The 27,538-nt window shown below is 38.1% G+C and overlaps 1 protein-coding gene across 1 annotated transcript in view; it reads right to left on the bottom strand.

Moving 5' to 3' along the window:
* The window catches only part of BRINP2 (BMP/retinoic acid inducible neural specific 2), a 179,311-nt gene that overhangs the window by 261 nt on the left and 151,512 nt on the right, over positions 1-27,538 (bottom strand). The window lies entirely within an intron of this gene.

The following is a 27,538-nucleotide window of genomic DNA, read 5'->3' as shown; positions in this document are numbered from 1 at the left end:
CAGGTGCTTTGACCCCCGGGAGGGAGGGGGCCGGGGGGGCATAAAGGGAGCTGCATCTCCTCTGTGAATGGGGGGAGAGGAAAAAAGTTGGGATTCTCCCTGCTGCATCCTTTAAATGGCAGAGAGAAGCCGAACTCCCCCCCCTTCACAGAGGAGTTGCTGCTCCCTTTATGTGGATGTAATGTGATATTTTGCAAGGACTGGAAATCTCTCATGCAGTCTCTGAACAAGAAAAATGTATTTGCATGTTAATGGGGGAAACAGGTGGGCTAGTTATAATCTTAAACTATTTTTGGCTTACTATACAGATAATTTAGTGCAAAGCCGTGCACAACAGTATTAGATTTAGGTGGTTTTATCTTCCTTGGTTGGTTTTGGGGAGAGCTATGGAAAGCTAAAACGAATGCTGTGTAACAAGGAAGCATAAAACATTCCTTTTGATTCATTGGAGAATTAAAACCAAACATTATTTCAAAGAAGAGAAGTTTCATATCATGCAACTTTCATCAAAACTGTTTCACATGCCCTTAAATCTTTGGTGGGGGGGGGACAATAGTGAACATCTAGGAAATAGGGTAGTAGTGGCAAATATCTTAGAATAATATTGTGATGCAACTATTATAAATTGTTCAGCAATAATTTAACTAAAAGAATTGTGCACACTATATATAAATTGTTACTTCTTAGCAGGAAGTCCAATATTTTTTTTCTTTCGATTTTCCCATTTGGCTGAGTTTTTCAGTACTCCAACATACTATTCTTTTTTATTGGGCATATATTTATTGGGTTTCAGTCTTCCATCAGTTAAGAAGACAAGAACTGCAAAGCAGGTGGTTGTGTGCAAATATCATAAGTATTTTTGGAATGTATGTGTGATGCTACCATTGTGAATTTCTTGTTGAGAACACTTATCAAGTTTTAATATTATGACTGTCTAACTTATTTAGAGGGCGAGTGCTTGCTTGTTGCAGTAAAGTACAAATGCCATAAGCAAAATACCTGTTTACTCAGAGGTGTATTCCTGCTTAAATTGCTTGATAGCAGAAACTTTAAATTGTATAGCTCACAGCAGTACAGAAACCTTATATAGCAGTGACTACTCTTGGCTGTTTCTGCTTCCAAGTGATGCTTTTGAAATCTACTGGAACATATTAGGGATTTCTGCACTGAGGAGCAGAAGGATGGACACTCGCCTTGTCAGTTTCCATCCATTATTCATTGTCTGGCCTTCAGGTGCTTTGGAAAATAGCTTGACCCTCTCGTCTCTGTGACAGCCCCTCAAATATTGGAACACTGCTATCATGTCTCCACTGGTCCTTCTCTTTACTAGACTTGCCATGCCCAGTTCCTGTAATTGTTCTTCGTAAGTTTTAGCCTCATCTTTGTTACTCTTCTCTGCACTCTTTCTAGATTCTCAACATCTTTTTATAGTGGACACAGTATTCTAGGTGTGGTCTTACTAAGGTTTTATAAAGTGGTATTAGTACTTGATTTGATCTTGATTGAATCCCTCTATTAATGCAATTTAGCATTGCATTGGCTTTTTTGGCTGCTGCCACACACTGCTGGGTCATATTTAATTGGTTGTCCACTAAGACTCCTAGATCCCTTTCACAGTTAATGCTATTAAGCCTGATATCACCCAGTCTATATGTGTACTTTTGATTTTTCTTGCCTAAGTGCAAGACTTTACTTTTCTCTACCTTGAATTTCATTTTGTTAGATAGGGCCCAGAATTCAAGTCTGTCAAGATCCATCTAGATCTTGAGCCTATCATCTAGGTGTTGGCTATTCCTGCCAGCTTAGTATCATCTGCAATTTGGTAAGTTTCCCTTCTATTCCCTCTAAGTCATGTATATCTTAGATGAGTTATTCCCTCCATGTAGATGTAGTACCGTTAAGGACTACTCATTGAGTATGGTTTGTCAGACAGTTACGAATCCATCTGGTGGTGATGCTATATATCCCACTTTTTATTATTACAAGAATCAAGTTCCCTTCAAGATGAATTAGCTTAGCATTATAAAACAGATAAGACTGTTCCAAAAATTAGATATGCAGTAGAAAATAACTGGCTCAATTTTTAGCATATCCAGGATTGTTCACCTTTTGTGATAGATCAATATATCATTGTAATAGTTGATTGGATTTTATTTTGGCATATCCTCAGCAGATGGATTGGAATTTAGAAAATAAACTCTGGTGTCCCAGGAAGTGGGATATAATAATAAATATAACCCCTCCCTTCTATAAATCCATCTGATATCCCTGACTTTTCAGATTAACTGTTGTCAGACCTTTTCACCAAAGGTATCTATATAGGTAAGATGTTTTACCAATATGGGCAATTCTTGGGATATCAGGAGCCATATTTAACATTTTATGGATAGTCAAGGTCAATTATGCAAAGCAATTAAAGCTTTATTATGCAGGAGAATATGGTCATAATTTTTGTCATCCCCAAGTTCAGGCTTTCTGTAATCATATCTTACTTCCTCAAAGTGACAGAATTCTAACAGAAGGAGTAGCAGAACCAAAGATCAGCCTAGAATCCCTACATAGCCACAAGAGGACTAGGTCCAATCCCTTTTGAATTTTGTGGACCTATCTAACCCCAAGTAGCTGCTAACTACTGCTGTAGTTGAGAAGATTCCTATGCATGGGCTGCTTAGCTTCAGGCCTTTAAACTTTAAGAAGGGAAGGGCTTTGGAGCAGGCCAGGAAAAGGCACCAGAAAACTTTTGTACTTCAAAGGGAAAGAATCACCTAAACAAGAGGATGTGTCAGGCATTTATGCTACTGTTGTTTTGCTCATCCTTTCTTTTGCAAGCTTTGGCTATTCTGCCTCAGTTGACTTAGTGGAGCCTCCGCAGAGGAATCACATCCATGCATAATACATGGTGTGATCTTATTGTGTGCCGAAGAGCTGAACTTACTGGTGGCTTTTTTTTTCAAGAAATTTTTTTATTGTTTTAATTAAACAAAAACACAAAAAAACCATTCTTCATTACATCTTGTAGAAAGCAAGTCGATTGGTTACAAATAAATTTCGTGCATTACTATACATCCTTCATATTTTTAATTTACATTTTAAAATCGAAAATCTTTGTGCATTTTACCATCAATATACCATCATTCTCGTTTAGCTATAATTATTTAAACATGGTTTTATCTAGAATCATTTGTATTTAAAGACACAACCACCTACTGGCATTCATTAGCTATTCCTATAAACCTCCAATAATTACCCTTTTATAGCATATTCCCTTTTTTTCCCCACTCACTATTTAAGGCTTATATCTAATTGCTTTTACAAATGCCACAACATATAAAATCATTAAATATTATCCACTAACATTTCCTTATTGTTATTATAGTTATCTAAAGAAAAAAAAAGAAAAAAGAAAAAAATGTCATTTATATCACATCTCCTCCCCTCCGACCCAAGAAGAATTACATCTTTATAATAAAATCTAAACAAAAGTTTGTTAGTAAAGTTTATAAGTGCCCAAGAGAAATTATATCTTTATAGTAAAATCTAAACAAAAATATATTAGTGAAATTAATAAATCTTTTCCCCAGGTCCCAATTTACAGTTTATATCCAAATTATTTTTACTAATTGAGATTATTATATCATTATTATTATCATAATGAGTTATTAATTAATGAATAAACATTTTTAAGAAAACATTCTAAAAGTGTCTAGGAAATCCTACTTATTAATCACCAAAGGTTAACTAAGTTTTAAGTTATCAACCTTCATTATCAGCCTGTGTCTTTCCAGTAACAAAACAATCTTATCTCTTTAGCCAGTTGTTGTGTCAATTCTCAATTATAAAGTTTTAAAAAACTTCTCTCCACACTTTTTTGCTTGAAAGATCTCTCATATAGTCTTTTTGCCCTTGAACTGGTATTAAAATTAACATGTCTTTGATTATCAGATGTCTTTCTAAAGCTGCTTCTCTTCTTAATTCCATCATCAAATCCATATCTTGACAGGAGGGGTAGAGCTCCAGATCATCAAGTATATAATAATAATCAGATTCACTTTTCCATGTTCTCTCCTTTCCACTTTCACTCATAGGTGCTCCATTATTAGGTTCAACTGTTATCTTGTCTTTATCTTCTATATCTTCACTCTCTTCTTTAATTTTTGAAGCTCCAGTCCCTTCATCTTTTATTGAGCCAGACAATAATCTATCCAACTTCTTATCAAACCTCTCAAATCCTTCCAATATCTTTAGAATTCCATCCAAAAAATCCTGGTAGCTTAGGGTTTCTTCATTTGTATATAAATGCATATTTCCCAGAAGAAAAGAGAAAGTTGAAAATCCACTGCCACTTTCGCCTTCAATGTCACTTTTATGTATAAAAATATTTTTGTTTTGAATTTGCTTAAACATGAGATCCTTTTAATTTTTTCAAAAAAAGTGAGGGATCTATCTTTTCTTTTCTTTCCCTTCCCTTCCCTTGTCCAAAATATTCCACAAAGACACCTGCAAGAAAACAGTCCATGTCCTTGAGTCGTTATCAGTCTCTACAGACAAGCTGCAAACCCTCTAGTTGCAATGTCAACAAAATCAGAGAAAATAGAGCAAAGGATACTTTATTTCAAAAAAAGAAGAAAACAAGTTCTGGCTTCCGAATGGTATCAAACTTAAGGAAAACAAAAATTTCTAAGTGTCTTTAATAAAATTTAATAAACAGTAAGAGGAAGGATTGTTAAAGTAAAAACAGTTTTAGATCAACCCAAAAATAAAGGTAGCACAGAGTAGGAGAAAAAATCAATTCATTCACTTAAGAGGAGAAACGGGAAGCGTTCCAATCACTTCAATCCACAAAACGCTGTTACATAGAAAAGGGAAAAAACTTTCTAAGGCAGTCCAATAAAGATAAATTTTGCCGCTTTATTCTTTTGCTTAAAGGGCTAATTTATCTTTTTTTTAAAAATTCTTTGGGCAATCATTCTCAAAGAAAAAAATCTCACCAGCTGGACTCACTTTCACTGCCTTCTTTCCGGAGCCGTCTCCGTCTTTGTCAGCCTGGGGGCTGTCTGTTTACCGCCGGCTTGGAGAACTTCCCTTGGGTAGATCAGAGACTTTGTGGTGTCCCTGAGACCAGCAAGGATTTGTCTCCCTGTCACCGTCTCCCCAGGATGGTTTAGGTCCATATGGACCGTGCAGCTGGTAAAAGAATCAATGGCAGTCTTGGACTATCGAGACCGCACGTTGTGTCATCGTGACATCTCGCTCATTCTCCCAATTTACTGGTAGCTTTGATGCAGCTTTTCTCAACTAGCTGCTTTCTGGATATGTTGGATTTCAGTTGCCATGATTCTGAGGTAACATGTTGGGAATCATTATTATATGCCTGCACAGTGAATCAGCTGAGTAGGAATCAGGATTTTTTTCTCCCTTTCAGTTAATCAGGAACCTTACTTCTTGTTCTGAATGTGAGTGGGCTATACATAAAGAGAATGTTTGATTATGAGATCCACCTGCTGCTTGTAGTTTAAAATGCTGTAATTCAATAAAGATTGCTTTACATGATTTCTCATATTTAAAATGCCGCTTGCAGTCTACATCTGGGGGGGGGGGAGAATCCAAGGAGGCTTTATTACCTTAGGGGCAGCAGAAAAAATAATAAATGTATGTCAGTCACAGGTTAAAGTGCACCATCAAGATCAAGAAAATTCTTAATGCTTTGAAGAGTGAACCTCTAAGTGCATTTCCTGACATAATGCTTAACTAAGAAAAGAACATGAAATTGCTGGAGCTTTAAAAAAAAATAAAGCAAGAGTAATTGGCAACTTGGCTTCAAATTAATAGCACATTAATTTAAGTAGACCTGAAGTTCTCCAGATGGATAGACATGGGGGATGTGAGCTCTGAAGAGTCTCACATGAACCCTGTCTGACAAACTGTCTTTGAGATCTGCTTTTGGATCAAAACCCCCCTGGGGGGGTGAAGAAGGGGCAGCGTCTCGTCAGACCCAGAGGGAGTGCAACATGTCCCTCATAGGTCAGAGATTTGCCCACTGAATCAGAACTGGGGCAACAGAATGGCAACATGGCTGCACAAGAGCTGGCTCCAGGTCAAAGCAGCTGAACGGGAGCATGCAGAGGTGAGATGAAAGCCTGGTAAGATCTATTAACCCACAGTTATAAATCAGAATTTGGAAAAGGCAAAGAATCTTGAGAGCATAAATAATATTGATGGACAAATAGGGATTTTTGCGAAAAGAAAGAAGGGGAAAATGGAGCCATTTGCTTGAAATAATTTGGACAGAAAGGAGAAAGAAGAGAAGTGACAAACCCACTTAAACACAACTCACTTAAACACAAACTCTAAATTTGGTTTTGGACTTGAAAAGATTGTGTTTTTAAAGGAGTCTAGGAGCATGAAGATTTGCTTCGTCCAAGTGTCTTTTAACTAACATATCTTAAGCAACTACAATTAATGAGAACTGGAATGCAACAAGGGAGAAAGATCAAGAAAAAAGTACCATCTCCTTACTGACAACTGATAAGCTAATCTTGCCTGTGTGGAAAATTTTAATTAACCAACTGCATAAATCAGAACTTGGAAAAGCAGGAGGGAAGAGAAACATACCCAAATTTGGCTGTATGCAAGTTTGTTCCAATTAATATATTTTGAGCAATTATAACCAACAAAAAGTGGTAAGTACCAAGGAAAAATAATAACAAAATCAAGAACTGGGGAAATACGGAGTCTTTTTTTTCTTTTTCTTTTCTGCAAAAGATCAAGATGGCTCCAGCTTCTCTTCCGTTTTCACAGTAGTTGAATTAACTAAATTTAAGGTGGACCAGAATTTCAAAATAAGATTGGTATAATTAACTGTAATTTTGGAACTGGACATTAAGGAAGAACAAAAGACCAAAATGGCTCTTGTCGCTCTTCCCCACAGCAGCTGAAGTACATAAAGTTAAGGTGGACCAGAACGCTGAAATAAGAATTTTATAACTAACTGTAACTTTGGGACTGGAGACTATGGAAAGGTGGGTGTCAGCATTCCAAATATCATCCAGAATTAAATCAGAATTCAAGGCATAGCTTTCATCAAAGTTCCAATTTAATAAGAGAGACATGTTGGTACATCTGTGGAAAACCCGAATATGAAACCTTCCTGGTTTTCCCACCCAGTTGAAAGTTCAAGATCTTGCCCCCACACCCACAAGTCCATCACATGGTCAAATCTTCCACTGCCATGCTGGCAGTTCCACTCATCCAATTCCAGTCAGGCTCAGAGGTGCGGAGACAAAAATTGGCCTTGGGCTTCTAGAAATGAATGTTTTATTATGACAACAACACATTCTACAATTCTACTCCTTACTATTCCCCCTCCCAATTACCCCACTAATGAAACAGCATAGTAAAATAATGGAGAGTGTGGCAGGCCAAAGATCCTAAAAGGAATATAACTGCAGGCCTGACAGTGGGAATTTGAAGAACTACATTAAGTTATTAAAATATGCATAAATCATTCAAATCAAGCCTAAATAGAATTCTGAATTCAGAGAAGCAAGTATTTAAGGAAGAAGGGAAGGAAGTAGGGGGGGGGGGAGACAATGAAGTGGTAGAAATGATGGGAAATAAAAAGCAGACAAAAAACTCCATAGGGCTTGGAGTGGTATAAGGAAAATTGTAAAGGGGGGATCTGTCCCAACAAAAGGGAATAAAAAGCAGAGAAAAGATGTTTTGGAGGTTGACAGTGGTATAAGGAAAATTGAAATAGGAGGTTATGCCCCAACAAAGGGAAATATAAAAGATCTTTTTGATGGAGGCTTGGGGAAAATTGAAGAGGGTGGACATGTCAAAACAAAGAAAAGGGAGAAGGCAGGCATAGAGAAGTGGGGCAAAAGACTTACTAGGAATAAAGTCAGACAACTAGGAATTGTTATATAGGAAAATATAAGCTAAGATAAGGGGTTTATTCCTAAATATGACAATAAAATGGAGTTGCTAACTAACTGAATATGATAATGGAAAGATAATTAAATAAAGGTTAAAACATATGGAATATGGACAAATATGAAACTGATATTGGGAGATTGTAAAGCAGAGGTTTGTGATTCACTTTTATACACGATAATTAAACTGAGTTACTAATTGATTGAATATAACAATAGAAGGACAATTAAACATATGAAACATGGACATATATAGAACTTTTAAGATTATGAACAAAGTGAGATTTGTACTGCTTGTTCTTCTATATAGTAGATTAAGGGAATTATAATGAAGATTGAACAGTAAGGATTGTCATTTATAGACAACTAAGGGTAATTTAAACCAAGATATGGAAAAATGGAGAGGGAACATGAAATATACTTACAATGGAAAACTATTGAGATTTAAAGACAGAATTACAAAGTGGGGGCGTGTAAGGATGTATAAGTATATAAACATAACAGAATAGCTGGCAATTGTAACCAGGTCTACATCTTGGCCAAAATTAGGCTGGGGGTGGGGTGTTTAAAAGTATAATGACTATATATGTATACCTTTTTGATCTCTCTTTTTAAAAAAGAAGGAAGAAGATATATGTTAAAATTAAATATGTATATGGAAAAGGAATTATAAATACCATCAACATAAAATGGAGCTCACTCAGAAGCTGAAATACACCAAGTAAATGAGATGAAGAGTGTGAAGTAGAGGAGAGAGGTTAGGAAAGAAGAGAGAGATAGGATAGAAGGCGGGGGAAAGAGGAGGAGAGAAAGAAGGAGTGGAAAGGGGAGAGAGGAGAGAGGAAGGGGAAGTAGAGAAGAGAAGAGTGACAGAGGGAAGAAAGGCAGGAGGGAGGGGAAGGAGAAAGGGAGAAGAAAGTGATGGATATTGAATTGTACATTTTAAATCAAAAATCTTTATACCATCAATATACGATCATTCTCATTTAACTATATTTGTTTAAACGTGCTTTTGTCTAGAATCATTTATATTTATATTATAATAAATCTAGACAAAAATTTATTACTAGAATTTATAAGTACCCAGGAGAGATTACATCTTTATAACAAAATCTAAACCAAAAAAATATTAATAAAATTAGTAAATCTTTTTCCCAGGTCCCATATTATAGTTTATATCCAAATTGTTTTTACCAGTTAGAGTTATTATTTCATTATTATTGTCATGATGGGTTATCTGTTAACGAATAAACATTTTAAAAACAAAAACATTCTATAAGCAGCTACAACATTCTACTTATTAATCACCAAAAATTAACTAAGTTTTTATTTTTATTATTTTTTTCCCATTCAATTATGTTTTATTTGGGTTTCACCATTCTTAACTTTCTTATTTTACCCATAACTATTATTTTTAAGTTTTGTTACATTCCTTCATTGATTCTTGTTTCTTTCCTCCATCCACCTATACCATTTATCCCATATCTGGTAGAATTCTGATTCTTCTTTTCCCTGAATTTCTTTAGTTAGTTTGTCCATTTCAGCACAGTCCATAACCTTTCTTATTATTTCATCTTCACTTTGAGTTAGTTTGTTTTTCCATTTCTGGGCAAAGGCAATCCTTGTCGCCGTTATTATATGTAGTATTAAATACTGGATTTCTTTTTTGTATTTCGCAGACATTATTCCTAATAAGATGATTTCCGGTTTCCATTCTATTTTAACTCCCGTTATTGCCTCCAGGCAATTTTTGATCTTTTTCCAAAACTTTTTAGCCTCCTCGCAGGTCCACCATAAATGGTAATACGTTCCATGTATCGATTCGCATTTCCAACATTTTGGGGAGGTATTTGATGTATTTTAGCTAACCTTGTTGGTGCCAGGTGCCATCTATAAAAAATTTTGTACTGGTTTTCCTTGTATGCAACTGAGAGTGTCATTTTTAACTTTGTTCCCCAAAATTTTTCCCATTTGTCTAATTCAATATTATATCCAAAGTTCTGCGCCCATTTTATCATTTGTTCTTTCACAATTTCCTCTTCCATTTTATACTTCAGGAGAAATTTATATATTCTCCCTATCATTTTTCTATCTGGGCTTTGAATGATTTTATCCAATTCATGTGGTTCTGTTTCAATGTCATATATGAATGAAATATAAAGAATGATTGTAGTAAAGCATAAAATTTATTTGTAACCAGTCGACATGCTTTCTGGAAGATGTAATGAAGAATGTTTTTGTGTGTGTTTTTTGTTTAATTAAAACAATAAAATAAAAAAATAAAAAAAGAAAGAAAGTGATGGATAAGGTACAAATATGATGTACAGAGAGCAGAAGAGCCAATAATTGTTTTTGGTAGTTCATGGCAAGACAAATTGATGTAAACATTTAATAATACAATACAATATTGGCTATGTAATAGTATACATGTGATTGTATGTTATGAAAATGGAAAAATTAAAAACTTTATATAAAAAAATTAATAGCATATTTTTGTTTCCTTGCAAACAAAGGTCAACATCACAGATATGAAAGTTCTAGGCATTTCTTTTTGCAGCATGGGAGACTGTTTACTTTCCAAGCCATTCCCTAGATCCCCCTTTGTCTATATTAAAATAAGGCAGAGACTGGAAAAATGTAATGTTTTTTTAAATAGAGGAGACAGGCAAAAAAATGACAAGTCCAACCTACTATTAGCAATATAATAGCAGAATCTACTATTTTCCCAGCTAAAATGTCTTCCATTCTGAAGAGAGCTATTTCCAAACATATGGAGTATCTTTGTAGGATGCAGAACATACATAGTTCATTTTGACTGAAAAATAGCCTATGCTCAAAATACCTTTTCGAAATGTTGTCGTTCTTTGAGGATTCTGCAGATAAAATTAGGACCATTTATCATAGCCACAACAGAGTAAATTAATTTGAGAAGGAAAGCCTATCACGCCAGCCTTTGCATTGGTTCTATGACTTGTTTTGGAATGTTGTCTATTGTTGTGACATCCACATCTCAAAATGCATAGTGGAAAGCTAGAAAATGTACAGAAAGAGGTTATCCAACTGTCCTTGGCATGTCTTCCTCATGAGGAAAAGCTACAATAAAACTTTGTGGGGCTTTTTAGATCACCAGGAAGAGTCTTCTGATGTATGCGTAGAAAGAAAGGGTTTTTTTCCCCTTTCCTTATGCCAGTATTCGAGATACTAAGTGCAAGCATAATTGGGGCAGAGGAAGTATATTTTTTTCCATGCAATGCATGAGACATTTGTAGAATGTGCTGCTTCTGGAGGAAATGATAGCCATTAACTTGAATTATCTTAAAAGTGGATTAATAGATAAATCAATGGGGAAAGATAGATCTATAAAAGACTATCAGCTCCGGCAGCAGTATGGATTTTAATGTGATTAGTATGTGTAGTAGGGCAGGGGGCTATTGGTTAAATTTGTTCCAGCTTCCAGCCTTCAGCATTCATCTTGGAAATTGTCCGTAGATCCTTGGTAGCATTGGACTATGGCTACAGATTTTAACTGCAAGGACTTACCGTAATTGTGCATGTGGCAGTGTATGTGTGTATATAATTGAGACTTCAAATGGGTGGGGCTCAGGGCTGTCTTAACACATGGGCCTGATGGGCAATTGCTCGTGGGGCCCACGAGCATAGGGCTCCATACTAATCTGGGTATGTTAACCCTTCAATGCACCTTGCATCATATAAATATAGCGACATATTTATTACATATTTATTTTTTTGAAGTGCCAATAAAATAAATATATGTTTAATTTTATCGCCCATTTACATTTTTATTCCTGTGAGTAGTTGTTATAGGGGCCCCAGTATACTATTTGCTCAGGGCCCATAATGCTGTTAAGACGGCCCTGGTGGGGCTCTCCTCTCAGAGATATGCCCCCCCTGAGTTTCCATTCTGGCAATAGTAATATCTCCAAGACAGGGAGACAAGGATGACAAATTTTCATTCAGGAGGGCTCTGGTTGAAGCTGGGCTACAGGTAACAATTGTTGCTATTGTACCAGTCTCCATTCTGGAAAATAAAGTTGTTTGGATTTGCTGGGAGTTGACTCTGACTGGACAGGTCCTAGTGTAGGAATGGAATCAAGGTCTTGTGTATAAAGTTATATAATATAATCATAACTTTTGAGGAAATGGACAGTATGTTTTGGTCTGTTAGCCTGACTACCTATTAGATCACTATTTCTTTTAGTTGATGAAATCTACCTAGCAGGTGATAATTACTCATGCTACCTGCTGGGAAGGGAAGGGAAATTTCTGATGTTCACTGCCTATTTCTCACGAGGAAACTCAATTCAAACTGGCAGGAAGTCAGATGTTGTTCCCACCCCACTAATATTTTGCAAACTTGATCATTTTGTTTCTCTGTTTATGAAATATGTCTGGAGCAATGACACATGATACACATTTATATTGTGCTCTGACAGATTTCCACAAACCTGGGAAGGGTTGAATGGGGAATGGAAAAGCCTGGGAACTTGCAGGGAGAAAGTCAGTGGGGATCATATAACCATGATTAATCGTGAGAACACAGTGACAGAACTGGACTTGTAATTTCTTTCCTGGGAACCTTGCAGGGAAACAGTCAATGGGGAACCTTGCAGGAAAGGTCACATGTTGCTTAGGTATGTTTCACCAATCAATGCACTCTCCTCCAGTCCCTTTGTTCTTGTCACCTGGTCAGCCTTGACCCAACAGGTCACAGGTTGTTTTGTCTCATATAACATCTTTCCCCCACCTTGGCCTTGTTTTGAAAATCTAGCTTGTTTCCCAGTGGGTGGTGAGTCCCGTGTGCTAAACTATTTTTTAGTTATTGTTTTTTCTTCCAACATTTGAGTTTTAAAAATTGAATTTTATGATTATTTTTGCGGTAGTCTATCTACATTTTGTAGTTTTAGTTTCCTACATTTTATTTCCAAATGAATCTGTCCATCAACATTTTACAAGACAAAATTCATAAAAATATGGGCAGTTAGTAAAGGATAAGAGGTCCCTTGCTAAATTCCAAAATTTGTTTCACAGAAGTAAGACAATTCCCATTTGTGCCCAGGAGAGTATTTTTCCTTTGGTTTGCATTTGATGTTTCAGACCCAGCTTACTTCTAAATAAGTCTGCATGATATCATCATGTACATTTTTTATGTATGCATTTTATACGTTGTCAGCAAGCATATATATTAAACATAAAGCAGGCAATTACAACATTTTGCAGCACAAATTGATTTTACTATTAAGAACAATATATAATTCATAACAGAAACTAATACTTGGATTCGTTTCAGAAAAATCTCAAAAGCATAGAACAGGAAAAGATTATATGATTGAATGTTTTTTCTATTTATTTATTTTAACTCTTTCCAAAGTCACACAGCTTATATGTAAATTTGGGATTTAAATCTTTTTGACAAAAACTCTTAAAATATGCTGTTAGAGTTTGAAAGTACAATTAAACACTTTGAATATAATGGACGAGATTTTCCACCAGACATTCCTCCAGAATACCAGACAAGCTCTTATATTCAAAGTAGTCCAAGTTTGGCATTTATGTTATCTAAATTTGACATCATCCACAGCAATTTACATCAGTTGCATTAGCATCCATTTATGTCATGGAAGCCAATGAAGTGCTTGCTTATTTAATGGACATTTGGAATAACAGAATCCCTCTAAGTCTGTTATATATGGACCTCTCTGTCTTGATTATAGGTTAATGGATTACTCATCTAATAACTTTTCCCAAATAGTCAATTTTTTTTTGCTCAGAGAATCAGTCTCTCAGCTTGTGACCACTACTACTGGTTTTTAAGGTAATTTTAAAAATCTTATCATCTCCTTCTGAGGAGAAATAACTAGCAGCTAACATTCCATCTTAATTTATGATCAAAAGGCCATCTAGATTTTATTTTATTTATGTATTCAATTTCTATAGCCACCCTATCCTCAATCTAGTTACTACATGTTATGAGTTTTCTGTATATTAGTCACACACAAAAAAAAAGAAACGAAATCTGATGGCTATTTTCAACTACTCCATCTGTTGTTAAGAAAAAGAAAGTAAAGAATGAAAACAAAGTTATAGATTTGGTTGCAATTCCTGTTTCCCAATTGCTCCAAAAACCATGTTCCTATCACAGTTGGAACAAAAAAGCTCAGGTAGAGAGGGTGAGTGTCACATTATTTTAGTCAGAATCAAATCCAATAGATAAAACACTTTTATGAGGAAACTGGCAGATTATCTCTCCCTTCCAAGTTGCTGAGGAATAAGCCATTATTCCTCAGCAACTTAAAATAAGCCATGTGTGGTGAAGTACATTGGCAGTGGAAGATATCTACAGTTTCACACCATATCATAATCTGGCAGCATCTGCTTTCAATTATCTATAACAGTGATGGCGAACCTTTTTTGGCTCGCGTGCCACAAGTGGGGGGAGCACAGGGGGGTCGAGTGCGAGTGTGCCGCATCCATAATGCAATGCGTGACCCCTCCCAGTGCGCATGCGCGCACAACGCACGACCCCCCCCATTTTGACATGCTTTTTTCGCCCTCCCCAGGCTCCAGGGGCTTTATAGGAGCCTGGGGAGGGCGAAAGGAGCCTCCCCTGACCCCCCGGAGGCCCTCCGGAGGCTTCAGGGACCGTCCGGAGGCTTCCCTGAAGCCTTCGGAGCACTTAAAACCACCCTCTGAGCAAACCAGAAGTGACCTCCCGGTTGCTCAGAGGGTGGTTTTAAGCACTCCGAAGGCATCAGGGAAGCCTCGGACGGTCCCTGAAGCCTTTGGAGCGCTTAAAACCACCCTCCGAGCAAACCGGAAGTTCCAGGTTGCTTGGAGGGTCGTTTTAAGTGCTCCAAAGGCATCAGGGAAGCCTCGGACGGTCCCTGAAGCCTTCGGAGCACTTAAAACCACCCTCCGAGCAAATCGGAAGACTTCCGGGTTGCTCCGAGGGTGGTTTTAAGCGCTCCGAAAGCATCAGGGAAGCCTCGGATGGTCCCTGAAGCCTTCGGAATGCTTAAAACGACCCTCAAAGCAACCTGGTTTTAAGCGCTCCGAAGGCGTCAGGGAAGCCTCCGGACGGTCCCTGAAGCCTTCGGAACGCTTAAAACGACCCTCCGAGCAACCCGGAAGTCACTTCCGGTTTGCTCGGAGGGTGGTTTTAAGTGTTCCGAAGGCTTCAGGGATGGTCCTTGAAGCCTCCAGGGGGGGCGGGGGAGGCTGTTTTCGCCCTCCCCAGGCTCCTATAAAGCCTCTGGAGCCTGGGGAAGGTGAAAAATAGCTTTTAAAAAGGTGAACACAGCTGGCCAGCGCGCATGCGTGCTGTGGCACGCGTGCCATAGGTTCACCATCACTGATCTATAACTTGTTGCTATTCCCTATCAATACTTAAACAATGAATGGGCATTTATACTGACTCCTGAAATGCCCCAACTTCTTTCATACTAAAATATTCTGTGTCTGGAATATCATTGTCTCTGCACGATGTTAGCACAGAATATCATTCATGGAACTTTTCTAAAGTTCTTAGAGCAGATTCAAACTCCCCCCCCCCTTTGGGAAAAGATTTCTGGCAAACAAAACAATGCATATGTTATTAATTTGCAGTCCAATTTTTGTCCCAGTATTACATAGAAGCAAGTTAAATTTTGTTCAATTGCTATGTACATTTGGCAATCATTGCTCAAGGTACCAGAAGGCAATGTTTTTTCCTCTGGTTTTATTTAGATTATAATGAATACTATGATTTTGTTATTTTATGAGTTTGTCTATATTGATATATATTACTTAGTGACCATAAATAAACACACAGAATTAACCATTTTTAAAACCCCATGTCAAACTTCTTTTTAACTCAAGTTTTCTGTCTAGCCATCTTAACCAAACATTAAACCACCACCATCTTGGATTCCAATAATTTAGCTGCTTTGTCTTAGACTTATTGAATATAAGTTAAAGATAAGAGTCACTTAAAGTTTATATGATATAGTAAAAGGCTTCGTGCAGGGGATAAAAAATGGTACTGCAAATGCTCTTGTTGCCCAAGGATTCCCAATCAGTACATAATGTGTTCTAAAACCATTCTTTAGAAATATAAATTAGGGAGGAAGGGACTTTTTAATTTTCTTCCTACTAACCATTTCTTATAAATATAGATGCTTAGTATCCTGGGAATCCTCAGTTTTTTTTCTTTTTGTTAAGCAAAATTGGCTAATTCTTCTAGAGATTTAAAGATTTTTTGTTTGAAAATGCCATCTGCTTAAAATGTGAAAATTGGATGTGAAATGTTCAAATCAATTGAATTCCTCTACTCATGATGTGTATTTCAAATTTACACAGATTAGCTGCTGCTTTTCTTAACGGAAAATCCTTGCTGCCTTTCATGTCACACAATTATTCTGAACTAACAAGGGTTAGCACTGTCCATTCAGCATCAGTGGAGGAGCTCTTTTTTTCTATTAATAGAGCCAGAGTGTTATTTTCTTGCCAGAGTGTGAATTAGTTTCAAATATGTCTTTTAATAAAGAAGTGTGAAACTGAAATGGTAAACCCCAAAGTTATCCACACCCAGCATGGATATCCATTAGTATGATATAAATAGAATTGAAGCAAATTTGTTTATATATACTATATCTTACACCTTTTGAAAAAAAAAGTATTCTATGTATGAATATTGGTGTCAAGATTGAATCACTTTGTCTCTTTCAAGCCTTAACACTTGCTGTTGAACTGGGGGGGGGAGAGGGAAAGGTGAAATAGAATGCTGAGAATGTGTGTGCAGACCGTGAGAACCTGGCAATCATCAAGTCACCACTTCACATGCTTGAGGAAAAAGATGGACTGTTCCCATAACAAAAGGACTTCTCATAATTGGACAATGTAATCACCCAGGGGTGGGAAGAAAGGGAAGCTATTGTTTAACTAAGCAAGCATTTGTGCAGTAAAACCAGATCTGGTTTTGATTCTTCAAAACCAAAATGGGTACCCAATAAAGTTTTATTTTGGGGAATTCAAAGCTTCCAAGAGTGTTTCTTTATTTTTGGTTCATTAGTTGGACAGTTGACAATTGGATGTTCACCTCAGTATTTTATACACAGTACTTTTTCAGTAATATCCGAGAAGTGAACTGCATTGAGAATGCTTCTTTTACATTCATTCATTCATTTTTTTGTAATTCTGTGTTTTTAGCTCAATAGCACTTACCCCCAAATAAGAAGTGAAAGTTCCACCTTTGCTATTTTTTAACTATTTCTTTCATTAACAGAGGCATCAGATCTAAACTGCAAAACTCCAGATAGCCACTAAATGGCAGGAAAAAAATCTATAAAATTATGTCTTTTTCTATCTAGTGGTCATCTGGGTTTTTACAATCCAGATCCAAATTAGTGATGAATTAAGAATCTAAATTTATGAATTACTATTTAAACAAAGGAAAGTTGTTTCATACTTTGATGACTAAATAGAACAGAGAATAATAGGGTTGGATGGGAACATGGAGGTTTTCTAGTCCAACCTGCTGCTTGTGGTAGGAGATTCTATACCATTCAGGACTGTCTTTGGGCTTGATGGGGATACACATGATCTTAGAAAGAATAATAGAATAAAAGAATAATAGAGTTGGAAGGAATGCTGCAGGTCCTCCAGTCCAACCCTCCACCAAAGCGGGAGACCCTATACTATTTCATATACCTATGTTTCCCCAAAAATAAGACCAGTTCTTATTTTCTTTTGGGTCTCAAAATAAGCACTAGGGCTTATCTGGGTGGTGTCTTATTCCCCCCACCCACCCACCTTGCCTTGTGACTGTGAGACCATGAGTAGCCAGATGGAATAGGTGGGCAGTCAGCTCTGCAGGCTCTTAAGTACGGCTTATTTTTGGGGTACAGCCTATATTAGGCACACACGTAAAAACATGTTAGGGCTTATTTTCAGGATAAGGCTTATTTTTGGGGAAACAGAGGTACCTATAACCATATAAATTTGAATGTAGAATTTAGATTTCAAATTTCAACTGGCAGAATTTTAAAACCTGCCTTACTTGACAGTGTTTGGCATCTTCTACATCAGCCCAAGCTATGAGAAATTATGTCTGTCCTTTGATCAGGATGGGAACTGTAAACTGATCCAGCGGCCAATTCCATTCATTCTACCTTCACCCATGTCTTATTACCAGGTTATTCTTTCTGGTCAAATCTCATGAATGCCACTCCCTGAAAGGCATCCAGAATTGACTCCCCTGGTCATATGCTGCTGCAAAACTTGTTGTTGTTTTTTAGCAGCAATGCTAAAGGCTCTGACATTATCAGGAGATGTAGCCTATCAGCTTTTAGCAGATGCTAATACTGTGACTGGATTAACTTCCCCAGCATGTTAACACATAAAACACAAGAGCTGGGTTAAATGGATGAATAATAAATTCCCCTGGTCAAATCTAACAGACAATATTCCACAGCTGAAAAGCAGATTAAAAAGGGTCTCCTGGATTGACTGGCTCAGATAATGCCTTGGGAAGAAATTTTTTATAGGTCAAGAAACAATTTCAGAGTTCAGACTGATTTTCTCTGCACACATTTACAGTGTTGCCTTAACTAGAAGAAGCTGCCCTCGTGTTCTTTGGCATCAGGGGTTCTCCATCTCAATCAGTTCCATTTCCCCCAGAGCCAAATGGAGGAATGAGATGAAAAAAACAAAACTTGCTGATATTTTTTCTTAGCTCAGATTAAGTATGCTCATAGTGAAATGTTGCTATAGGACTGCTCATTGCTTTGTTTTAAACCCAGTCTCCTATAATATGGATGTTTTGGGGTTTTGGAAGTTACTTTGATTTCCTATCCCATTGTAACCCTAACCCTAGAATTGACCCCCAGAATTTTACTTGGAAACTTTCAATGACATAAAGTTGGAAATGATGGGGAAAGTTTTCCCTGTAACATTTCTGTACGTTGCTAGTTTTACAGAAAAAAAATGGAAAGTCAGTATACTACTGATGCATTAGAACAGCGATGGCGAACCTTTTTTGGCTCACTTGCCATAAGTGGGGAGAGCGCAGGGGGGTCATGTGCGGGCATGCCGCACCCATAGTGCAATGCGCGACCCCCCAGTGCGCATGCGTGTACTACAGGCGCCCCCCCCCATTTTTTCATGCTTTTTTTGCCCTCCCCAGGCTCCAGAGGCTTTATAGGAGCATGGGAAGGGCGAAAACAGGTAGGCCAATGGTCTTTCTAACCACTGTGCCACCATGGATATCATCTGCACATCCACTATAGGGCTACTGAAGGGTGACTGGCTGTGTTAAAACTTGAATACATTCAATTTGCCCTGAAGCTCTTTTCAAGATAAGAAACAGCCAAATGTTGGGTTTATTATTATTTTAAAGGGGTGGGGGGGTTAAACCTATGTAATTTCAACTTAAGCAGCATTCCTACCTGGAAATTACAGGCTCATTATGTTCAGAGAAAATAAAATTTGGAAGGCTAATTTAAGTGTATCAAAATTCCAGAGTCTTGGTGTGAACTTGAAAGCCAACACAACAGATGAGGCATTACTTTTATAAGGTATTAGGGATGGGAATTGGTGTACCTTTTAGTGTTTTTAAGAAGGCTGCAGAAAAATATTAATGTATTTTGGGGGTACATATCTTGTAATGTAGAAATTCTCAAACTATAGCTTGGGGTTCTGTAGAAGGCCTCAAACATCTAGGAAGGGGAGAATCACAATAAAAACAAACAAGACCTTGAGCAGGGTTGTGCATGCAAATGGAATCATACAATTTGAGAAATCCTGTGACATAAAGATGAATATTTAATCATTAAAAGCAGCATATTTATTTCTTGCTTACCTCAAACTCCAATGAAATCATTACTGTTATCCATAGGAGGAGGGGACACAGACAAAAATCCATTTCTCATTTTAGAGAATAAGCATTACTGCCACATTTGAAGACCACTGTTCCAGTATATTTTCTTCAATACATCATTTTACTAATATTTGCCTAATATATGGACTTTGCAAGCAATTTTTCTCAACACAATGCATTTTAATCCATTTTTACTAATAAAGGTGTCACTCTTCTCCCTGATATATGCATATTTGCAATACTTTCTTTCCAGGGAATTGTACTATTATAGTTAGAGAAATGCAGATTTCAAAAATTAATTCAGTTTGCCTCAACAGTCGTTTTGACAGCATGAAATTACTAAGTTAACATTATTAAGTGAATCGAACTTTACTTGGCATTACAGTATAAGATGCTCAGGTAGAGTGTATAATCCATACGAGAAACACAGTTTGTGTATACCTAAGTCTTTTTTTAAAAAGTCTCCCATAGCCTCTTTCAGAACCCCCTGAGAACAAAATAAATACCATTTTTTTCTATTTGTTGCTCCATTCTGCCCCCTACACCACACACACACACACACACTTTATTAGATTCAGAACTTTTACTGTTTTTCTGCAGATATGTGGAAATGAGGAACAACTGATATACACTTAAATTTTATTTATGAATTTATCACTTTATACTGCCAGGCTGCTTCCACTGTATCTGCTGATGAAAGAAGCCTTGGGGCTACCAAACTAGTATTGCCTTCACTGGTCAATCAAGCCAGCTTATTTGCATTTCTGGTTTTGGAGAAAAAGAAAGGAATTGTGTAACTGTGAAAATTTTGTAGAGAAATTCTAATACAGTGATGGTGAACCTATAGCACGTGTGCCACAGGTGGCACGCGGAGCCATTTGTCAGGCACACGAGGCGCTCCCCTGTCAGATGGCCAGCGCGTATGGGCGCGTTGGCCAGCTGAGTTCACCCTTTTTCGCCCTCTCCAGGCTCCAGAGGCTTTATAGGAAGGGATACAGCTTTAGAAAGATATCTGATAATCAAAGACATGTTAATTTTAATACCAGTTCAAGGGCAACAAGACTATATGAGAGATCTTTCAAGCAAAAAAGTGTGGAGAGAAGTTTTTTAAAACTTTATAAAGAAGTTTATAAGAGAATTGACACAACAACTGGCTAAAGAGATAAGACAGTTTTGTTACTGGAAAGATGAAGGTTGATAACTCAAAACTTAGTTAACCTTTGGTGATTAATAAGTAGGATTTCTTAGACACTTTTAGAATGTTTTCTTTAAAATGTTTATTTGTTAATTAATAACTCATTATGATAATAATAATGAAATAATAATCTCAATTAGTGAAAATAATTTGGATATAAACTGTAAATTGGGACCTGGGGAAAAGATTTATTAATTTCACTAATATATTTTTGTTTAGATTTTATTATAAAGATGTAATTTTTCTTGGGCACTTATAAACTTTACTAACAAACTTTTGTTTAGACTTTATTATAAAGATGTAATTTTTCTTGGGTCGGAGGGGAGGAGATGTGATATAAATGACAAAAAAAGTCATTTTTTTTCTTTAGATAACTATAATAACAATAAGGAAATGTTAATGGATAATGTTTAATGATTTTTATATGTCTTGGCCAGCTGAGTTCACCCTTTTTCGCCCTCTCCAGGCTCCAGAGGCTTTATAGGAAGGGATACAGCTTTAGAAAGATATCTGATAATCAAAGACATGTTAATTTTAATACCAGTTCAAGGGCAACAAGACTATATGAGAGATCTTTCAAGCAAAAAAGTGTGGAGAGAAGTTTTTTAAAACTTTATAAAGAAGTTTATAAGAGAATTGACACAACAACTGGCTAAAGAGATAAGACAGTTTTGTTACTGGAAAGATGAAGGTTGATAACTCAAAACTTAGTTAACCTTTGATGATTAATAAGTAGGATTTCTTAGACACTTTTAGAATGTTTTCTTTAAAATGTTTATTTGTTAATTAATAACTCATTATGATAATAATAATGAAATAATAATCTCAATTAGTGAAAATAATTTGGATATAAACTGTAAATTGGGACCTGGGGAAAAGATTTATTAATTTCACTAATATATTTTTGTTTAGATTTTATTATAAAGATGTAATTTTTCTTGGGCACTTATAAACTTTACTAACAAACTTTTGTTTAGACTTTATTATAAAGATGTAATTTTTCTTGGGTCGGAGGGGAGGAGATGTGATATAAATGACAAAAAAAGTCATTTTTTTTCTTTAGATAACTATAATAACAATAAGGAAATGTTAATGGATAATGTTTAATGATTTTTATATGTCTTGGCATTGGTAAAAGCAATTAGATATAAGCCTTAAATAGTGAGTGGGGAAAAAAGGGAATATGCTATAAAAGGGTAATTACTGGAGGTTTATAGGAATAGCTAATGAATGCCAGTAGGTGGTTGTATGTTTAAATACAAATGATTCTAGATAAAAGCATGTTTAAATAATTATAGCTAAATGAGAATGATGGTACATTGATGGTAAAATACATAAAGATCTTCGATTTTAAAATGTAAATTAAAAATATGAAGGATGTATAGTAACACACGAAATTTATTTGTAACCAATCGTCATGCTTTCTACAAGATGTAACGAAGAATGTTTTTTTGCGTTTTTGTTTAATTAAAATAATAAAAAAATTTCAAAAAAAAGAATAGATTGAAGAACGTGAGCTGTGGTAATACAGACCCATAGCCAATGTCCGATGGTCTGAGAAGAAACTTTGCAGCCTGGGATGCAGGTTGAAATGAGACAAAAAGTGATTCAGAGTGATGGAAGGCAGCCATACGTTTGATGTACTTACGTAATGCTCTACGGACATCGAGCAAGTGCCACTTTTTCTCTTTGGGATGTTTGGGGTTCAGACAAAAATCCGGAATTATGACCTCCTGGGCCCATGAAACCAAGAGCTGATCTTGGGTATACATGCCGGGTCCAAATGGAGGATTACTCTGTCAGGTTGTATCAAGCATAAGTCCTCACGAATTGACAGTGCTGCCAATTCAGAAATTCATGGTGCCCATGTGATGGCAACCAAAAAGGCTATCTGAAATGTCAGATGTTTGAGGCTGGCCGATCAGAGAGGTTCAAAGGGCGGGCCAATGAGATCCCGTAACGCCACATTGAGATCCCATGAGGGGTACCTGTGAACGACCAGAGGCCTCAGGTTGGTTGCACCCCGTAGAAAACTATTGATGATGGGATGACGACCAAGGGAACAATGCTCATCTACTATCAAGATCGTGGACAATGCCACCTGTTATCTGAGAGTGTTAGGGGCCAGGCCTTGGTCAAGTCCATTTTGCAAAAAGTCTAAGATCTGAGAAATCGTAGCCATAGTCACCACAGTATCATGCTCTCTGCACCAGCTGTCGAAGGACTTCCATGTGGCGTCGTATATTCTGCTTGTAGAAGGCCGTGTGGATGACTGAATGGTGTGAATGACCTTGGTGGAAAGAATACCCCTACTTATGAGGTCCCTCTTGTTAGGGATGTAACCCTAGGCTTGGCTTGGCAATGTATTTAAGCTATGATTGTTACAAATGTTACTGTTACTTTAAATGCTTAACAGATGTAATTGGCTTGTTACCTCAAGCAGCCATAAGAGGCAGCCAGAATGATTGTTAGATCTCTCTCTCTGTTTTGTTAGAAGATGGTTGGTGTATATTGAGGTATTGTGGTTTGTTCCTGTTAGCTACTTTGTGTGCTAGACTGACTATTTTGATAACTGAATTACTGTATGACTTGGACTGTTAACCGGACTCTGAATACTTCTATATTTCTACATAGTAAACTACTATATTTTTATACTATTCAGTGTCTCTGTATGCTGGTTTGTGCGTGTTATTCCATATCACTCTCACTACGCTTCTCTGCATACTCACTCTTCTAACGGGGAGCTTAATTACTTAACACTGGTTATGGGCCCAGTGTATCCTGTGTACCCAGAGTGTACAAGACATAGCTAAAAAGAGAGTTGGTGTTGGTACGCAATACCGTATACAGATAGCTGTTTAGTTTGTAAGTGCTTACTATTATGGAGAAGATGGCACACGCACCATCAGCAAATTTATCACTGATAACCCGGTTGGATGGAACAAACTATGTTTCCTGGTCAATGAAGTGCAGCTTACTTCTGCATACTGAGGGATTGTGGGATGCTGTGCAGAATCCACCGGACGTGATTTCTTGGAATCCAGATGACGAGGATGATGCCAAGAAGATAGCAGAGTTTTAAAGATGCAATGAACAAGCATTGTGTATAATTGGTCAAACGTTGACTGACCAACAGTTAGTTCATATTCGTGGGGAGAATTCTGCAGCAAGATGTTGGGAGAATTTGAAGAAGATATATATACGTGACACTGTAGGTGCACATATACATCTTACCTGCAAACTGTTTAGGGCACGTCTTCTGAAGGGAGGAGATATGTTAGCTCATTTAAACTTTATGAAAGGAGTTTTTCAAGAGCTACATGAAAAAGAACTTGTTTTCTCAGAGTTACATCAAATTTACATTATTCTGTCATCACTGGATGAGAGTTATGATGATTTTGTATCGTCCCTCGAGGTCCTAACCCGAAATGAACTAACATTGACTGACATAACTGCATGACTGTTGGAAGAGTCCAGAAGAAGGTTGGAAAGAGAGCAACTGAGAGAGAAACCACCACAACATGAAGAGTCACCTTCAACTGCCTATACTGTTAGAAAATGTTTTTCTTGTGGGGCAAAGGGGCATATAGCTAGATTCTGTAAAAATGAAAAACGACAGAATACTAGAAAGGCTAAGAAAAATGATAATGTCAACTTAGGTATGTCTACTTTGACTATCTGTCTCAGCCAGAGTAGTGCCGCCCTGGACAGAAAGGAAGCAGAAGGGGAAGTTTTAATGGCCCAAGCCGCCGCCTGATGAGTCTTCTAGCAAGCGTTCTTTGCTCTTTTGTCCTCCACCTTGAGCCCTTCTAATAGTTCACTGAACTGAATTGGAAGTTAGTGTCGCCACAGGCATGTCCATGGGAGGAATTTCAGTAAGTCTTCTAGACTTGGATCAACCATGTACAATTCCTTGTCATTACCATTAGGGGTAGCAAGGGTGCCTGGCTGCGCCCACTGCTTTTGCACTACATTAAGAGATAATTTTGGAACTGGCACAATTTCCTGAGTAGGTTCTGGCTCCTCAAAGAGTCCCTCACTGAGGTCCTCCAGTGCAAGAGCAGCCGGAGCCGGGGTGCTGGTACCCAAGCGGGTCGAGGCTCTAGCCTTGTTCAAAATAGTCTTGAAATGAGCATACTTGAATAAGCCAGAAAAGGTTGGCTTGTCGGGAACAGCAGCCTCATCCCCAGAGAATTCTGGTTCTAGCCCTGGACCGAGGTCTTCCTCCCAGTCAGAGTCCTCACTGGCCAAAGATGAGTATGATGACTGAGGGAGCTGGGCCTGAGCAACATCTTGTTGGGGGTGGGTGGGATTTGTGCAGGCTCTTGGCCCATTGCAACATGCCAGCCTCTATCCCTTGGGAAATGGCCCTGGCAATGACATCCTGCATTTCTGTGGAAAGATTGGGTCCCCTATCTTCCAAGAGGTGAGCTCTGGGTGGGGGCTGAATGGCCGGTTGTTGGGGTACAAGGGCCCCCACTGTGACCGGCTCCTCTTCAGGATCAGAAGGACATGCAAATAGGTCTGTTTGATTGGCCATAGAAGGCCCAGGGGAGCCTGCCATTGCAATGGAATTTGCAGAGGAGAATTCCTGGCCTTCATCCTCACTCTCCAACATCGGAGGATCCTGACCAGGCTGAATCCCGGGCGAGTGATCCCCAGGGGAAACAGGCCCGGAAGGCTGGGCCTGTAGTTGAGTCCTAGAAAACTGCTTTTCTAAAGCCTTTTGGCATCTGATGGCATCTCTGTCTAGGCCTGAAGTCTGCTTAGTCCCCTGCCTACAGTAAGGCTTGCTTGCTCTGATGGCTTCCCTGGCTGCCTTGCCAGCCTGTCTGGTGGAGGGCCTGATGGTGGAGGGACCAATCTGTTGCTCCTCAGGGGCCCTTTCTGACATGATTGAATGTGGAGATGTAAGGCCTGGAAGGTAACTTTCCCCCACTCACCACCTCAGATGAAACTGGCCTTAGTGCTCTGATGCAGAGGCACTGAAGGCAGGGGCAAGCGAAGCTCAGCAGTCCTTTGATTGGTGAAGGAGAATAGTGCGAGCTCCAAGCTCCCAGCACCCATGCAGGTCAATTAATGTGGGGCGCGACCACATTGTCATGGACACAAACCTCTGCTGCTGCTCTCTACTGTAATAGTGGAGCTGTGAGTTGGGGAGCCTGCCGGAATTCAGGACAGGAAGGCTTCTAGCGGTGACCTGCAAGAGACAGGCAATCAGGTGGCTGTAGCTGCTTTTCGCGGCAAAAGTAGGTCAACAAAATGGCGGCCAAAACTTTGACCCTCTCAAAATGGCCACCGCAATGTGTGACCCTCTCAAAATGGCCACCACCACATGCGACCCACTTAAAATGGCCACTCACATACACCAGAGTGCTCTGAGGCTCCGCACCAACAGCCGGCTCACTCAGAAGCACAATCAGCAGCAACGGATGTCCCAGTGGAGTTACGATCGCAGCAGGATCACTGTGATCACACTGGCGTCAGCTCTCCGACCCATGCACCTTCCCCAACAGCAGCCTGCAGCCTCACGGTGCCCAAGCGTGAGAACCAGGGAACTGGGGTAAAAGGAAAACTCACCAAGCCTGCTCCAATAATCAGGAAGAAGAAGATAAATTTTGTAGTAAAGTAGAAAAATAGAGAGTCCAAGCAATCACTTAGGAATGAAGAGAAACTGGAACCGCGTCCACTGGGCTAGCTGAATTGAAAAAATCTGAGGATTAGTCAGCTCCAGAGGCGTGGGTTAAAGTTTCAATTCAGTTCTGGGCAGATTGGCTGTATTTAACCCATGCTTGGACACTTCAGAGCAGCACCCAGGAAAATGCAGTATTGCAGGCTAATTCTGTCCACTGTTTGACCAGTTTGATCCTGCCCAGGTCAAGATTCACTCAGCCTTCCATCCTTCCGAGGTCAGTAATATGAGGACCTGAATTGTTGGGGGGAAATGCTGACTCTGTAAACTGCTTAGAGAGGGCTGTAAAGCACTGTAAAGCAGTATATAAGTCTAAGTGCTATTGCTATCATGATGTCACCATCACCTTCCTACAATTGAAGATATATGCAGAAAAGATAGCATTTTTGCAGTATTAAGAAATTGCTTTAAGCACAAATTAATCAGTTTTTCTAAATGTTTGGTGGAAATTTAATCACCTTCTTTGATAGATGATAGCTCCAGGAAAAGTGACAGAGTTCCTCTCTCTTCCCTGTTTCTTACTGGAGAAAAAGTTTGGAGCTGATACATCTACTCTTTAGTCTGGTAAACTATTAAATGACTAACTTCCAGATGTTTTAAAGGCAGCAGCAAAATTGTTATTTTTAGTTTAGCTTACAGAAATCATTTGGTCTCTTTAATAATACCTTAACTTTGTACAGTCTCTTTCTTTCATATATGTATGTACTCTGTATAATTAGTTATGCAGGTATTAATGATATGTGGTATTTTTAAATAGTTTGACTTGGTCTTGGACTGTAAACCAATGAACCAATGTTTATTTTGTAATAACTCCAAGATTCTACGGCTGCTTGGTTATAATTATCCTG

This window comes from Natrix helvetica, assembly GCF_964273705.1.
Source record: "Natrix helvetica genome assembly, chromosome: 3".
NCBI lineage: Eukaryota > Metazoa > Chordata > Lepidosauria > Squamata > Natricidae > Natrix > Natrix helvetica.
This window is presented reverse-complemented; position numbering and strand designations above follow the sequence as displayed.